The sequence below is a fragment of the Callospermophilus lateralis genome, chromosome 10, assembly GCF_048772815.1.
Source record: "Callospermophilus lateralis isolate mCalLat2 chromosome 10, mCalLat2.hap1, whole genome shotgun sequence".
NCBI lineage: Eukaryota > Metazoa > Chordata > Mammalia > Rodentia > Sciuridae > Callospermophilus > Callospermophilus lateralis.
The window spans coordinates 74,047,031-74,063,221 of NC_135314.1; the positions used below are offsets into that span (position 1 = coordinate 74,047,031).

Consider the following 16,191-nt stretch of genomic DNA (forward strand, 5'->3'; position numbering starts at 1 on the left):
TAAATAATTATACACAGCTTAACTTAATTAACATCATTAGATACAGCAGTCAGTCATTAAGGAATCTCCATCATCTTACTGGCTCGCTGGCATTACCTCTCAAACCACTCCCTCTGGCAAAGTGCCAGGCGCCATCTTGACTTGTCTGTGGCCCTCAACACTAATATACACTGAAAACCCATTCTGACTAGGTTACAGTGAAAATACAAAATGATTTTCCGAAGAAGCAACACCTAATTTATTCCTCAGGTATATTGATGACTAAGATTAATGACTAATATTTCCTTTAGGAAAAATTACTTTTCAATAATTCTCTGTTGTTTTTTTATCTGGAAAACACCTTTAAGTCTATTTTGAGAATGATTTTCAGTGGATAGAGAAATCTAGGTTGGCTGCCATTATTATTTGTTTGAATTTTTCTTTATGTTTAGCAAGTCTTCTTGTTGTTATTTGCAGTTGATATTTTCCTTCTGTGGCTGACTTTAAGAATCTTCGATGTACTGGATTCTACTTGGCTTTCTGTTTGTTTCTGCAGTTTTATCATAAGGTGTCCAGGCTTGGCTTTCATTCTATTTGGTTTATATCCCTTATGCCTTGTAGAATCTGTTTAATCTATCACTTTGTTTCTCAACAGTTTAAATAATATTTTAGTTTGTCTTCACATATTACTTTTTCTTTATTCTCCCACTTCTCTTTATCTAGGTCTTATATTAAATTAAGCTTATGATAAAATTTGAAAATTATTTGATATTTTACATACTGTGTTCTAACCTTATTTCTGTCTTTATATTAAACCTCTTGTTAATTCTCTTCAGCAGTAACTAAACTACTGTTTAATCCAGTCAATTATATATATATATATATATATATATATATATATATATATATATATATATTACAGTTTTCAAATTTATATGTTTTACTTTTCAATCATTTTCAAAATTTGATCATCTATTATTCTTTTCTTGAATATATCAACATTGTTATTTTAAAATGTTTTTCCTGATATTTGCATTGCACAGATAATTGTTAAGACTTATTGTGCCACAGGAATCTGATTAAGGGATTTGGGACCTAATCCCACATGATGAAGATTAGGGCCTACTTTTTCTTCTATTAGATGCAGGGTCTCTGGTTGTATTCCTAAGTCCTTGATTCACTTTGAGTTGAGTTTTGTGGATGGTGATGGATAGGGGTTTAATCTCATTTTGTTGCATATGGATTTCCAGTTTTCCCAGCAGCATGGAAGAGGCTATCTTTTTCTCCAATGCATGTTCTTGGCACCTTTGTCTAATATAATTATAGTTTTGTGGGTTAGTCTCTGTGTCCTCTATTCTGTACCATTGGTCTGCCAGTCTGTTTGGGTACCAATATCATGCTGGTTTTGTTACCATTGCTGCGTAGTATAGTTTAAGGTCCAGTAGAGTGATGCCACCTGCTTCACTTTTCCTGCTAAGGATTGCTTTAGCTATTCTGGGTTTCTTATTTTTCTAGATGAATTTCATGATTGCTTTTTCTATTTCTATGAGGAATGCCAGTGGGATTTTATTGAAATTTGCAAGAATTAAAATTAAGAATCAATAAATGAGATGACTCAAACTAAAATGTTTCTTCTCAGCAAAAGAAACAATCTGTGAGATGAATAGACAGCCTACATCTTGGAAGCAAATCTTTACCCCTCATACATCAGATAGAGCACTCATCTCTACTGTATAAAAGGACTAAAAAAACCAAAATACCAAAAAAAAAAAAAAAACAAATAACCAAATCAATAAATGTGTCAAGGACCTGAACAGACACTTCTCAGAAGATGATGTACAATCAATCAACAAATACATGGAAAAAGAGTTCATCATCAATTTAGCAATTAGAGAAATGCAAATCAAAACCACTCTAAGCTTTCATCTAATTCCAGTCAGAATGGCAGCTATTGTGAAGACAAATAGCAATAAGTTTTGGTGAGTATGTGGGGAAAAAGGTACACTCCTGCACTGCTGGTGGGACTGCAAATTGGTGCAGCCAATATGGAAAGCAGTATGGAGATTTCTTGGAAAATTGGGAATGGAACCATCATTTGACCCAGCTATCTATCTCTTTGACCTATACCCAAAGGACTTAAAGACAGCATACTACAGGGACACAGCCACATCAATGTTTATAACAGCACAATTCACAATAGCTAAACTATGGAGCCAACCTAGATGGCCTTCATTGGATGAATGGATAAAAAAAAATGTGGCATATATACACAATGGAATATTACTCAGCAATAAAAGAGAATAAAATCATGGCATTTACAGGTAAATGGAAGGAGTTGGAGAAGGTAATGCTAAGTGAAGTTAGCCAATCCCCCAAAAAAACAAATTCCAATTTTTTTATAATATAAGGAGGGTTATTCATAGTGGGATAGGGAATGGGAGCATGGTAGGAATAAACAAACTCTAGATAGGGCAGAGGGGTGGGAGGGGAAAGGAGGGAGCATGGAGTTATTAATGATGGTGGAATGTGATGATCATTATTATCCAAAGTACAGGTATAAAGATACAAATTGGTGTGAATATACTATGTATACAACTAGAGATATGAAAAATTCTCCTCTCTATGTGTAATAAGAATTGTAATGCATTCCGCTATCATATATAAATAAAAAAAGCTCACCCCCCCCCAAGAAATTGTTAAGACTTCTTATTTCTTTTCTGAGTTTTATTGACATTGTCTTGATAATCTCTCACTATAATTTTTTATTGAGTACTGGGCAATGTAGATAAAAATTATGGTAGCATTTGGAGCTTAAATGAAATTCTTTTGCTGCACAGAACACTGCTTATTTATGCCAAACAGTGTATTAAGGGCATAAATAATCCCATATAATATTAAGCAATTATTTGTGTAGGATCAGATGATTCAGAGTTTCTGTTCCTCTGAAGACTTGCCAGTGACCTGCCGGATTTGATCTTTAATTGCTATCTTTGTTGTTCTAAACCAATATTTCTGGTTTTATCTATTTTATTTATTCAAGGGGAATTACTCTTAGTAATTCCTGCATTCCAACTTCTCTAAGCCTATTTATACATTTTATCATAGTCTCAAGTACATTTGCAAACTCAACATTCTCCTATGAGGAAAAAGAATATGTAAACAGGTGGATACTTTTCTCTTGTCATCCCTTCTTCATCTTGGTCCCACAAGGTAGGGCTGTTGATAGTTCACTGTTGACTATAAAAAGTATGTGATTGAAATACTTCATGCAGCTTTGGTGGGTAATGACATGAGGAGGGTGATAGAAATTCAGATAGGTTATCTTTAAAGAATCTGTACTTGTTTTTAATATGTTAACTTTTAAATTACATAAATATTTTAAATAATCTAGATATAAAATTAAGAAATTAGTCAAATTAAAGATACACAAAAACAAATGAAAGAATTTTTTATCAAGTTGGAGATATAACTACAATGGAAAAATTTCACAATTGGCTATGCATTCTCAGTGGTCTTAAAGTCATAGTTTTCAAAGATGCTTGGATCTCATTCAGATGTAAAGAATATTTGCAAAAAAAAAATAATGAAACAACTAGAAGATGTTAAAATTAAAGAAGAAGACAGATATTCACATATTTATATTGATTTTGCATGTATTGGAAAAAACTTATTCAATCTACAATAATCATTTTCTTTTTGTTGAATCAAAGTAATTTGTATCTACATGTATAATAACTTGAATTTCTTTCAGTTTTGCAAAAGAGCCTTGTGAAAAAGTATACATTTTAATAAGATTAAATAATCCCCAGAAGCTGTAGCATTCCATTAAAGGAGCAGAGTAACCTCTTTTGCCAATTACAAATCCTTATTTATTCTCCACAATTGGATTAAAAAATAACAAAAAAATAAAAAGAATTTATACTTTATTTGGGAATTTTTTTATTTCATGATATTAATATTTTAAGGCCAGATGGTATTGTAGAATTCACCAAATAATGATTATAATGGTATTCTTCAAAGTCTTTTCCATATAAAGAAAACAAATATAAGAAAAAAATCAATTGATATGTAAAATCTCTTTAATCTTACCTTTCAATTGGAACTATTGAATAAGGTCATGATTTTTCTCTGTATAAAAGAAATATGTATTTTCTCTTTCTACGCACATAAAAATGTTGGCAACCTTAGCAGTTAGGCCATCATGCAATTCAATTAATTTCTTGGAAAAAAAGAACAAGGATTTGGTAAATAAATAATTCATTTCATTGTAGCAAGAAATTAAAACACACACATGCATACACAAACACACATATAAACATCTACCCACATGTATGTAAGCAGGCCTACTTCAAGTAAATAAAATAGATCTAATAGGTGGAAAAAAACTTCTAGATTAAATAATACCAGAGTTATGATTTAAAAATATAATCATTTCTATCAACTAAATTATATTTCCTTATTTGTACCCTTTTTCAAAAAACTGGACATAAAAATCATGTATTAACTATTAAGAGAATTTGCATACTCATTGGATAATTGACAATATTACAATTATTTAGTTTTCTTTGATGCATTAATGGCCTCTTAGTTACATAAGGAAATGGGTTTTTGAGATGCATAATGCCATGTTCATGGATGTAATGTTAAGATATTTTGAGTTCACTTTAAAATATTCAAACAACAACAAAAGTTTGTTAGAAGGATACATATAATAAGCATGGCATAGTGTTAATTGTTGTTGAAGCTGAGTGAAAGTAAATGAATGTTGAACATTTTATTCCTTTTCTGTTAATAACTAATTGAAACATATAGGCTTGTATTAATTAAAATGTTCTCAATAAAGCAAAAGAAATGTTTTAAATTTTTATTTTCACAATGCATAGTTATATGCATGTCATACACTATTTATTCCTAAACTATTGAAAGGAAAATAATAAGTAATGTCTATGACACCACCACCTTGTTTATTATCCTGTGCCTCCTTATTTATAGGAGAAATATACTATAATAAAATAAACAAATCAATCAAGTATGGCACATCTGCCAATACAGGGAGAAAATTATACTAGTAAGAACTTTCTTTTGCAAAGTTATTCATCATAATAGGTATTTGCCTGAAATATCAGTGTGTATTTATGTGAATTGAAATAAAATGCAAAATGAACTTTGGGATTATACTCCACTAGGGATCTATTAACCAAATTTCAAGGAGGCAGTTTATTCAGCATTTCTTAAGAGCAATGGGAGAAATAAGGAATCAAATGCCTTCTCCTGTAAAGAAGCCATACGTTGTTTTTGTCTATAACTCCTACGTTAATATTTGATATAATTGCCTATAAAATGTATAAAGTTAATAACATCAAGTCAAATTAATCAATTAAGGCAGAATATTGTGGGATTCATTTAGGCATTTTTGACAATCTCACCATTGTTTCTAATAAATCCCAGATTGAAAACCACTAATCTAGAACCTGAAAACAAGATCCCAGATTGAAAACCACCAGTTTAGAATTTCAAAATCATTCAGTACATACTTTTTGAATGAATAAATAATAACTACTGTTGTTTTCATGAAGAATAGAGTAATTGTATGGAAAGGTAAACAAATAGTCTATGCAATGGTAAGAAACTAAAATAAATTTGGAAGATAAATGAGAATTCAAAACACTTTATGGATAATAGTCAACAACCAAAATGACCTCACACAGAGAATATTAAATAGATTAAAATTTTAAATAAAATAAAACTTTATTTTTAAATTATTTGAAACTGATAGTTAAAAAGGAAATAATGCAAAAATAATATACACAATGTTGACTCTAAATCAAATAATATTGAAGTTCCAAAAATAATGATAATAATAAGCAATAAGAAAGTAATTTTATGGTTCTGCATGAATGTTTTTCTTGTATTTTTGAGAACCAGGAAAAAGATGAATGAATGATAGACAAAGAAGTGAATACCATACAAAGGAAATGGGCCAAACTGATATACTAAGTGCAAATTTGGACAGTAAGTAAATTTTCTTGGGCTTACATAGCATATTATTTTTATTGTTTTGTTACATCTGATTACAGATGCAAACCCCCCTTTTCTTAGTCTACCTTCTGCTCTGGATTTTTATATACCTGCTCTTACAAAGTTGCTTTTATCTGAATCATTGGGACTGACAACTAAGACACTTTGTAAATGTGGCTTAGCCTCTTTGTTCTGGAATTTATTTATTTATTTATTTATTTATCTATCTATCTATCTATCTATTTATTTATTTATTTATTGTCAGAAAGAAAAGAATTAGCAAACTCATAGTCTCACAATTTGTTTTAGAAAATCCAGTTATTTGAACAAATAGTTTAGTTTGTTCATCTAAGCAAAAGAAAAGTTAGAAAATCTGAATGGACTAATAATTCTAAGCAGGGAAAAATATATATAAACAATATAGCTCTGTGTATTTTATTATGAATATATGTGTTTCAGAAATTTTTACTGGTAAATTATTTCAAATTTTCAAGGAATAGGAATTCCCTATATCATAAATTTATCTTTGTCTAAAGAATATATCTGGAGAAATAACAATCTCAATTTATTTTATAAAGATAGTATAAGCTGGATAATTAAAGATGAAAAAATTATTCCGATAAAATAAATATATAGACCTATCTCATTTACTGAAAAAAAATACAATATTTTGACTTTATTTTGATTCATTATGTTAATACATAATTTAATGAAAATGCCACTTGAACACATTATAATAATCAATTATTAAATATGCTGTGGTATTACATTTTGTATATTTGATAGAAAAAGATCTATGACTTAATATTCTTCCTATTTCTATGTTTCTCAAAATTCTTTTAGCACATTTTGTCCTGGACCAAAATACTTATATACTGGTAGCTGGGGAAAAAAGATATAAATTAATTAGAAATAGATGGGAAAATTTTGCTAAAGCAAAGAAGGGCAATTGTGGTCAGAGAGCAACCTGAAAAATAATAATTCTGGCTTTCCACCTGTCCTGGTTGTATAATGGTAACATCCAAACTTTAAAATCGATATTTAATTCATTTATAAGACTTATCTCATAAAACAAACAAATAAAACTCAGTGTTGTTATCAGTATCAAATGTGAAATGAAGCCAGATTCTTCTAGAAAGTATAATTATGAAATAATTTTCTGCCTTGAGAAGTTTTTCAGACCTTGGTTCAAAATATAAAATTCAGTAGTCATCTTTAACGTAGGTTACTAAAAAAAGAAAGATAGAAAACAAATTTTTGAACATGTGTAAATGGAAGCCAATAGCTTTTCTTCTAGAATCACCACACACAAACACATACAACACACACACACACGCACACACACACACACACTGAGAAAATCAAATAATTTTGAGGAAATAAACTCTAAATAACATGTATTCCTACAAGTGTTCAGGAATGAAGAGAAGACTACAAGGTGTACATAAAGTAAAAACTTATTGGACAACAATTGGCCAAAGGTGACTTGAACTATGTCATTGTTTTATAAAAGGGTTTATACAGTTGTGAATCTAGAGAACCTTAGTTTAATTTTCTCTTGAAATTTAGTCAGGAACAACAATTTGTAATAATATTTATATATGTAAAATACTGCATGGAAAATATTTTTAGACTATTATGTGTTATGCAACCATTAAATAATGTTCTTAAGTAAAATGTTATTGTTTTTAATAACTGCCAAATAATGGCAAGAAAATCATAGCACATTAATTATGAACATTCCTAAATTATAAAAATATGTTAACACATGAAAAAAAATTAAGATTTTTTTTAAAAACTTTCCTTAAAAATAAATTTTAATTATTTGCCAGTTCTAACTCAGGAAAAAATATTCAATACCAAAGGAGCCAAATGCCACAGAGATTATCTTTATTATTTTATAAGGAGAGAGAAACATAAGTGTAAAAAATGAAAAAAAAATCATATTTGTTCAAAAGTGAAAAGTAGAGAATTTTTAAATTCCAAAGAGGCATGTACTTAGCAAAAGGAAGTCTTATAGATGTTATTCTTCCGCTATTTCTTAAAAAATGCAGTTTTTATCAGAGAGAGTTTTAAGATTGACAAATGCCTTTATATTTTGCTATTGATTTTAGTTATTTCAGTGCCCATTAAAAGTATAAAGCATCTTGAGTGTTATTTCCACTAAGCTGTCCTGGGTAGTGTAAATGAAATAAGCAATCTGCCCTGTATTTGCACTCTAGAGACAAGCAAGCATAGAAAATAATGAAAATTTCTTTTCTATTTTGGTCACATTTAAGTTTCTCTGATGCACAGTTTGACTCATAAATCTGTTGCTTAAAACAAATAAGCACTAAAAATATTAGAATTGTTATTTTACATGTTATTATTTTTAATAGTATAAATATGTACACAGATACAGAGATAAAATATTATTAGTCATTTAATATTACCTAAATTTTGCTTAATAGATAACTTTAAAGCCTCTGCTAAATTGCAGTTAAAATGTAAAAAAAAAAAAGTAGAAATTCAGAGATCAGTAGAATAATTGCATATTGCAAACCCTGAATTCTAATCATCAAGATCTTAATCTTATTCATTATTAGATACATTTAATTTAAAATATACAAAAAAAGAGAGATATTAGAGACAAGAAGTGGTCCAATTTGCATCACAGGGATCAAAGAAGATATACTTGTTGAAAAAGTATATTCAGAAAATCTGTTTCTATAATACCTTAGTCAAATTCCATAAATCCCTTTTCTTAAGTAAATCTTTAGACTAATCTTCTGTTCTTCCAAATAACACTGAAACAAAATAATTTTTCCCCAAGACTCAAGGGCTAAATCTAGCAGTTTTAAATTCCAAGTGATTGATTAATCACTGAGTTTAAATGCTCAGTGAATTTCCTACTGATAGAAAACCCTTCATCAGCACGCCCAAGTCATCTGTCTCCTCTCCTCTCCTTGTTCAAGCAGAACTCTCTCTTTATCTTCTTAACTTATAAATAAGTCTGTTTTCCTAGAATTCTAGCTCAGACTTGAAATACTTGGCTGTGTCAGTCTAACTGGCCACCTCATTCTCCCTTCGATGAAGTTTGATAAAAATAATGAGAGGAGAAGGCAGCAATGATTGCTACTTAGCAGGTCACTCTTTGAATGCCCCCACCCATGCAATGTAATGCTCATATCTTTAATATTTTCAGATGCAGAGTAACACTCAGATATTTATTATTAATATATCTATGAGCTACCCAAATTAGAAATTTACAGATAAGCTTTATAGTTATTTCAGGTGTTGTTGACCACTATTCTCTGTATGTGATTATGAGCATCTTGAAAGCTAGGATGATGTCTATCCTATTTCACTTGAGACAGGTAACTAGTTCAGTGGCATGCAATTAGGATTTACTGACTATGTGATATAGGTATAGGTTCTCATTCAGTTCTCTGTGGTATTTCATAATGCTTACTTCAGAAGTATTCTAGAGAGACTTTTACTGACTTTAAACCTTGAACACTAATTTTTTGCTTCTCATCCATCTTCTTAAATTCCAAAGATACTCTAACCACATTTAAATTGTACCTTAAACCAAGAAAATATCAAATCCATGTTTGATGAAAGAGAAAGAGGAGCTGAATTCATCACTTTCTGATAGAGGAGTATGAGTGTAAAGAAAATAAATAGAAAATATTTCTATTGATACAGGGAGTTTTCTTGAAATAAAACATGGAACCAAGTTAACCCTGTCAGATAGGTATACATAATCAAAAATCCTATTAACATCACATTTAAGTGGTAAGCACTTTATGATACTATTTTACCCTCATAACAAATTCATAATATTGGTAATTATTTTTTTCCATTTCCCAAATGAGAAAACTGAGGCAAAATGAGCACAAATAAACAAATCCAAGATTCAAACCATAGCAGTATGTTCTAGGAGTGTGTTTTTTACCCAATATTCTATATTATCTTTCTGATAGAAAAGGAAAGTAACAGACTATTCTTTTTATTTATTTTTTTAATGAGAGAGAGAGAGAGAGAGAGAATTTTTTAATATTTATTTTTTAGTTATCAGCGGACACAACATCTTTGCGTGTATGTGGTGCTGAGGATCGAACCCGGGCCGCACGCATGGCAGGCGAGCGCGCTACCGCTTGAGCCACATCCCCAGCCCCAACAGACTATTCTTAATGCTATTTAAAAATTATATTTGTACGAAAATTTAGGTTATAAAATGCAAGTTTTCAAATGGATGTAAATACGTATGTGTGTATATATGTACATGTACATGTACATGTTTGTATATATATTTATTCATTTTGCCCATGTATTTATTCATTTGTCAAATAATTCCAATAGTCTTCTTTGCATTAGTCATTGTATGGTACTCTGGAACTACAAAGATAGAACTACATGCTTTCTATTCTATAGAAATGGAAGAAATGGGTAGCATTGTCCACCATTCTTGATAAATACTGGGAATATATAATTGTAAAGACAACATTTTTCTTAAGGCAACAAGAGCAGAGTACACTCTCCTGTTCAGGTTAAAATTGAAAATAATGACAGTGTCAGGGAAACTGGGAAAATGTAACTGTTATAGAAGAGATTTTCTAAATGAGTTCAGTCTCTGAGATAAAATATAAAAGTGGCCAGCTTTATCTGACCTTGTGGATTATATGAACACTTTCTTTTCTGGGATCAGTGGACCTAGGCAATCTTCCTCAGAAACATTATTTTCCCTCTAAACTGGGGCTTTCATGCAGAAATTCAGGGTTATATGGATGAGGAAACAGCCTCCACAGTACTGAAGAAATATAAAATGCTATGACTTACCAGCTCCAATCTTCTTAGCCAAAATCCACAAAGTTGTCTGGGCTTGCTTCTACATGAATGTTCCATCAATGGATTGCTGCTTACATTTCACCAAAATTATTAATGGGGAAAAGATGGAGGGACATAAAGTGCTTTTTGTTCCCTGTTTTTTTTTTGTTTGTTTGTTTTTTTAATTTTTATTGTTGGTTGTTCAAAACATTACATAGTTCTTGATATATCATATTTCAAACTTTGATTCAAGTGGGTTATGAACTCCCATTTTTACCCCATATACAGATTGCAAAATCACATTGGTTACACATCCATTGATTTACCTATTGCCATACTAGTGTCTGTTGTATTCTGCTGCCTTTCCTATCCTCTACTATCCCCCTCCCCTCCCCTCTTCTCTCTTTACCCCATCTACTGTAATTCATTTCTCCCCCTTGTTTTTTTTTCCCCTTTCCCCTCACTTCCTCTTGTATGTAATTTTGTAAAACCCTGAGGGTCTCCTTCGTTTCAATGCAATTTCCCTTCTCTCTCCCTTTCCCTCCCACCTCTCATCCCTGTTTAATGTTAATCTTCTTCTCATGCTCTTTGTCCCTACTCTGTTCTTAGTTACTCTCCTTTTATATCAAAGAAGAAATTTGGCATTTGTTTTTTAGGGATTGGCTAGCTTCACTTAGCATAATCTGCTCTAATGCCATCCATTTCCCTCCAAATTCTATGATTTTGTCATTTTTTAATGCAGAGTAATACTCCATTGTGTATAAATGCCACATTTTTTTATCCATTCGTCTATTGAAGGGCATCTAGGTTGGTTCCACAGTCTTGCTATTGTGAATTGTGCTGCTATGAACATCGATGTAGCAGTGTCCCTGTAGCATGATCTTTTTAGGTCTTTAGGGAATAGACCGAGAAGGAGAATAGCTGGGTCAAATGGTGGTTCCATTCCCAGCTTCCCAAGAAATCTCCATACTGCTTTCCAAATTGGCCACACCAATTTGCAGTCCCACCAGCAATGTACAAGTGTACCCTTTTCCCCACATCCTCGCCAGCACTTGTTGTTGTTTGACTTCCTAATGGCTGCCAATCTTACTGGAGTGAGATGGTATCTTAGGGTGGTTTTGATTTGCATTTCTCTGACTGCTAGAGATGGTGAGCATTTTTTCATGTACTTGTTGATTGATTGTATGTCCTCCTCTGAGAAGTGTCTGTTCAGGTCCTTGGCCCATTTGTTGATTGGGTTATTTGTTTTCTTATTGTTTAATTTTTTGAGTTCTTTGTATACTCTGGATATTAGGGCTCTATCTGAAGTGTGAGGAGTAAAGATTTGTTCCCAGGATGTAGGCTCCCTGGTTTTTACTAAAAAGATGACCACAGATGCAGACAGAGTGTTGATGGATGAGGTCACGTAGTATGAAGTAGTCAGATTAAGATGGATTGAGTTGTTTGAATGCCTCCTCCATCAGACTTTCAGCTAAACTCTCTGTGTGTTCTTAGAGTTATGGCGTTCTACTGACTCATATTTATTTGCATTCTCTCTGTTGCAAATTGTATTGAACAGCACTGGATGCATTCCTGAAGCACCTCAGAGAAGACTGGAGGGCACAGCTCACCTGAAGAAACTACTTTGATCATCTTAGCACAGTGGTAGGTTGTTCCACAGCATAGGCTAGACTGGGGATGTAGCTAATTGGTAGAGCACTTGCCTACTATGTACTATGCCCTGTGCTCAATCCCTAAGGACTATAAACAATAAATAAATAAATAGAATGCAGACTAGATTATCAAACAGATCTGAGTTTAAATTTTACTCATATACATCAATTTAAAAAATAATTCTTATGTTTTATTGGTACATTATATTTATACATAATACTAGGATTCATTGTGACATATTCATATATGCACACAATATAATTTGCACAATGATAATCCCCAATATTCCTCTTTCTCTCTCCTCCTTTCTCTGGCAATGCCTCAACCACTGTCTTCTACTCATCTCCCTTCCATTAATTTTTTAAATCAATGCATTTTAGTTATACATAAAAATGGGATTCATTGTGATGCATTCATATATGCATAGAGCACGTATGAATTAATTTAATTTATTGATTTATTTAATTTTCCAGTACTACCCCTTTTCCTTCCTTCTTCTCTATCCCTGGCTCCCTCTACTGTTCTCCCTTAAGTTTCTTCATCTGGGAAATGTTGTTAATGCAGTCTCTGTCTCAAAGAATTCTTGAGGACAATAGAATAAAATAAGTATTAGAAGTTACCTAGTGGAGAATCAAACACCTATTTAGACACACAAATATAAAAATGCATGTGGATATTTCACTTACATATTAATACATTGGATACATAGCTAATGGGGCACAGAATGACAGCCTGGATTTTATGATGTTCATTTGCACATATGTACTGCATACTCTTGTAGCTTAATTTCTCCATTCACTGCATTGCAATTGAACAACAACCCCTTTTTTGTCAGGGCAGAAATTTATACTTTGGCATGTAAACCATTCTTAATGAGGGTATTCAATCTTGTATTTAGCATATTAAACCAATACTAGATCCTGAGGTAGAAATTCAGAAAAACAATCAATCAATTAGAAGGAATAAAATAAGAATGATTTTTAAAAATTTAAATTGGGGGCTGGGGCCATGGCTCAGTGGTAGAGCGCTCGCCCAGCATGCGTGAGGCACTGGGTTCGATCCTCAGCACCACATAATAGTAAAAAAAAAATAAATTGGAACTTTTTATTATGGTGGGGGGGTAGACAAGAAGCCAAATTTTGATAGATTTTCAAAAACTTCAAAAGTCAAAATTACTTTCATTTGAGGCAAGAGAAGAAATGGAATAAGGAAATGGGTGAAAGACACTTTTTAATATAATTATACTTTTTAATATAATAAATTTTATTGTAGAATAAAATAATAATGGATCAAAAGTGATGATTTTAGTACTTTAAAAACTGGAAGTGTGATAGACTTATTTTATTACAGTATTATTGTATGCTGTGAAATGACTAGACTGAAATATGGCCCTTGAAATATGAAGGAAAGGGTAAACAAGTGAAAATAATAAGGAAACAATGAGGGAAGTTATTATGTTTTAGGAGATAAAAATATACTAGAATCTTTAAAATGACTTTCTAAAATTATTTTAATCTCATTTACAAATTATTATTTTCTACAAATCAGTTTTCCAAAAATGTAAAGCTAAAATTTATCTTTGGCTAAATTACCATGAAAATGAAATGTATTATGTTTCCTATTCCACTATTTTTCTATTATGAAATTATTTTGTTAATTCATATTAACTTCCTTGTTAACACAAATTTAATTAGATTCATATGTTCATTTATTGGAGATCATCTGAATGCAGTTTCCTAAATAGCTTATATTTAAACCCAAAATAAAATTCTGAACTGCATAGCATAATATATAAATGGAAATTATTATCTTTAGCAGAAATGTAGTTTTATGGGGATGTAATTTTCTCATACCAAGATTTATTTTTTCAAATATTATTAATTAAAAATTGGGTTTCCTCTATATTTAAAACAACTAATTTAATTATCTTCAGAGGAGAAAATGATGGTGACATTCCTAATTGAGAAACAGTTGAAGAATTAATATTTTGGGTGTCATTAGAAAAATTTTACTTGTGTTTTTGAATGAGAACAGATTTCTAATGCATTATTTACGCAGTAGAGTGTAACCACTCCTTCTGTGTTCTCTGGGCCTTTTTCATCAATGCTCAGAGAGCTCATTTTTCAAAATACATACTATTTTCCCCAATAAATCAAGCAAGCTCTATGGGAGCATATTACAGCTTTTCATGTAGAAAGAATACAGGCAAACAATATTTAAAACTTATCAAGTGTAACTGATAAACTCTCTTCACTGTTGTACATTTATAATTATCTAGTTATGGTTGTTTTCTGAGCCATTTTTGGCTTATGCAAACACAGTAGATTGTTTCAAATCACCCTATTTATTATTAGAGTGTCTTGTCTCCTTAGATATACTTTTTTAATGTGAAAAGTGTGTGTTAGATTTAGGAAAAAACAAAAGGACTTAGAAAGTGATAAAGATTTCTGTGATAAAGTACATGATATAAATTTTACATGGAAAAATGAGATTCTATAATTTGAAACCTACCTCCATTTTTTTTCCTCAAATTTAAAAACCATTGTCTCTTGATTTGATCTGGCCAGCATGAAGCTCTTGAATAAGTAACTAGACAGGAAGTCTGAAGATTGATTCTAGAAATCCAACCAGAACTCCCCAGTTGATCTGAGCTTGTTCTATCTCTTAGACATAATCTAATTCTCTATCCATCAATCTTGAGGTGGATAGAGAAGTGATGGGAATCATGCTGTGCGCTTCTCATTCTGGCCAGCCTAATTTAGGGCTTTGAATTTACACTTATCACTGAATGACTATAAGGAAGGAGGGGCTTGCTGATTCTTACTATATGGAGGAGAAAATATTTGAAAGAAATTGGCATTAGCTGAAGACAAATACCTCATAAGGATATAAACAATAGTTTGTGTAATTTTACAGCTTCAGTTTCTATAATAAAAACCAGCATAACTGTTTTTAGGGCATATGCGGTAAATAATATTTACCTTAGGTATTTTGGTGTGAATAATACATTATATAGTAGTATATATCTTTTCTAAAAAAATATGGAACACTTCACCAATTTGCATGTTATCCTTGCATAGGCACCTTGCTAATCTCCTCTGTATTGTTTCAATTTTAGTATAAGTGCTGCTTGAGTGAGCAGAGTATATATCTTTTTTTAAAAGAGAGAGAGAGAATTTTTTAATATTTATTTTTTAGTTTTCAGTGGACACAACAACTTTATTTTTTAAAAAAAATTTTTTATGTGGTGCTGAGCATGAACCCAGCCCGCTCATGCCAGGCGAGCATGCTACCGCTTGAGCCACATCCACAGCCCCAGTATATATCTTTTTAATAAAAACTACATAACCAAGTTGCTAACTCAGAACCTCATCAGTACAGGTGCTGGATTCACGTTTTTGTTTTGTTTTTTTTTTATTCACACTTCTGATGAGACCCTTTGTTTATAGTTAGAAGTTTCATGCTGTCATGGGATGGTAGTTACTATGATAAACTCCCAGGTTTTAAATGAAGACAATGAGCATGGGTTACTAGAGCTTGACTCAGTTACTTGGCTTAATTCCTCAGTACCAATTTAACACCAAATTAAAAGATTAGAAACCTCAAAATTAGTAAACAATTCATGGCTTACTAATTGGAAGAGAAAGCTTTCATAGAAATAAAAATAAACTACTTCTGTCCTAAGATTTTCTCTGTCTCATTTAAATAAATATTCACATAAAGTATATCATT

At 31.3% G+C, this 16,191-nt stretch overlaps 1 non-coding gene across 1 annotated transcript; it reads right to left on the minus strand.

The window, feature by feature from the left end:
* Window positions 1-15,494: 15,494 nt before the first annotated feature.
* On the minus strand, window positions 15,495-15,601 carry LOC143409107 (U6 spliceosomal RNA). The gene has a single exon (XR_013092613.1). It is a non-coding gene; the product is annotated as a U6 spliceosomal RNA (small nuclear RNA).
* Between the last annotated feature and the right edge of the window lie 590 nt (window positions 15,602-16,191).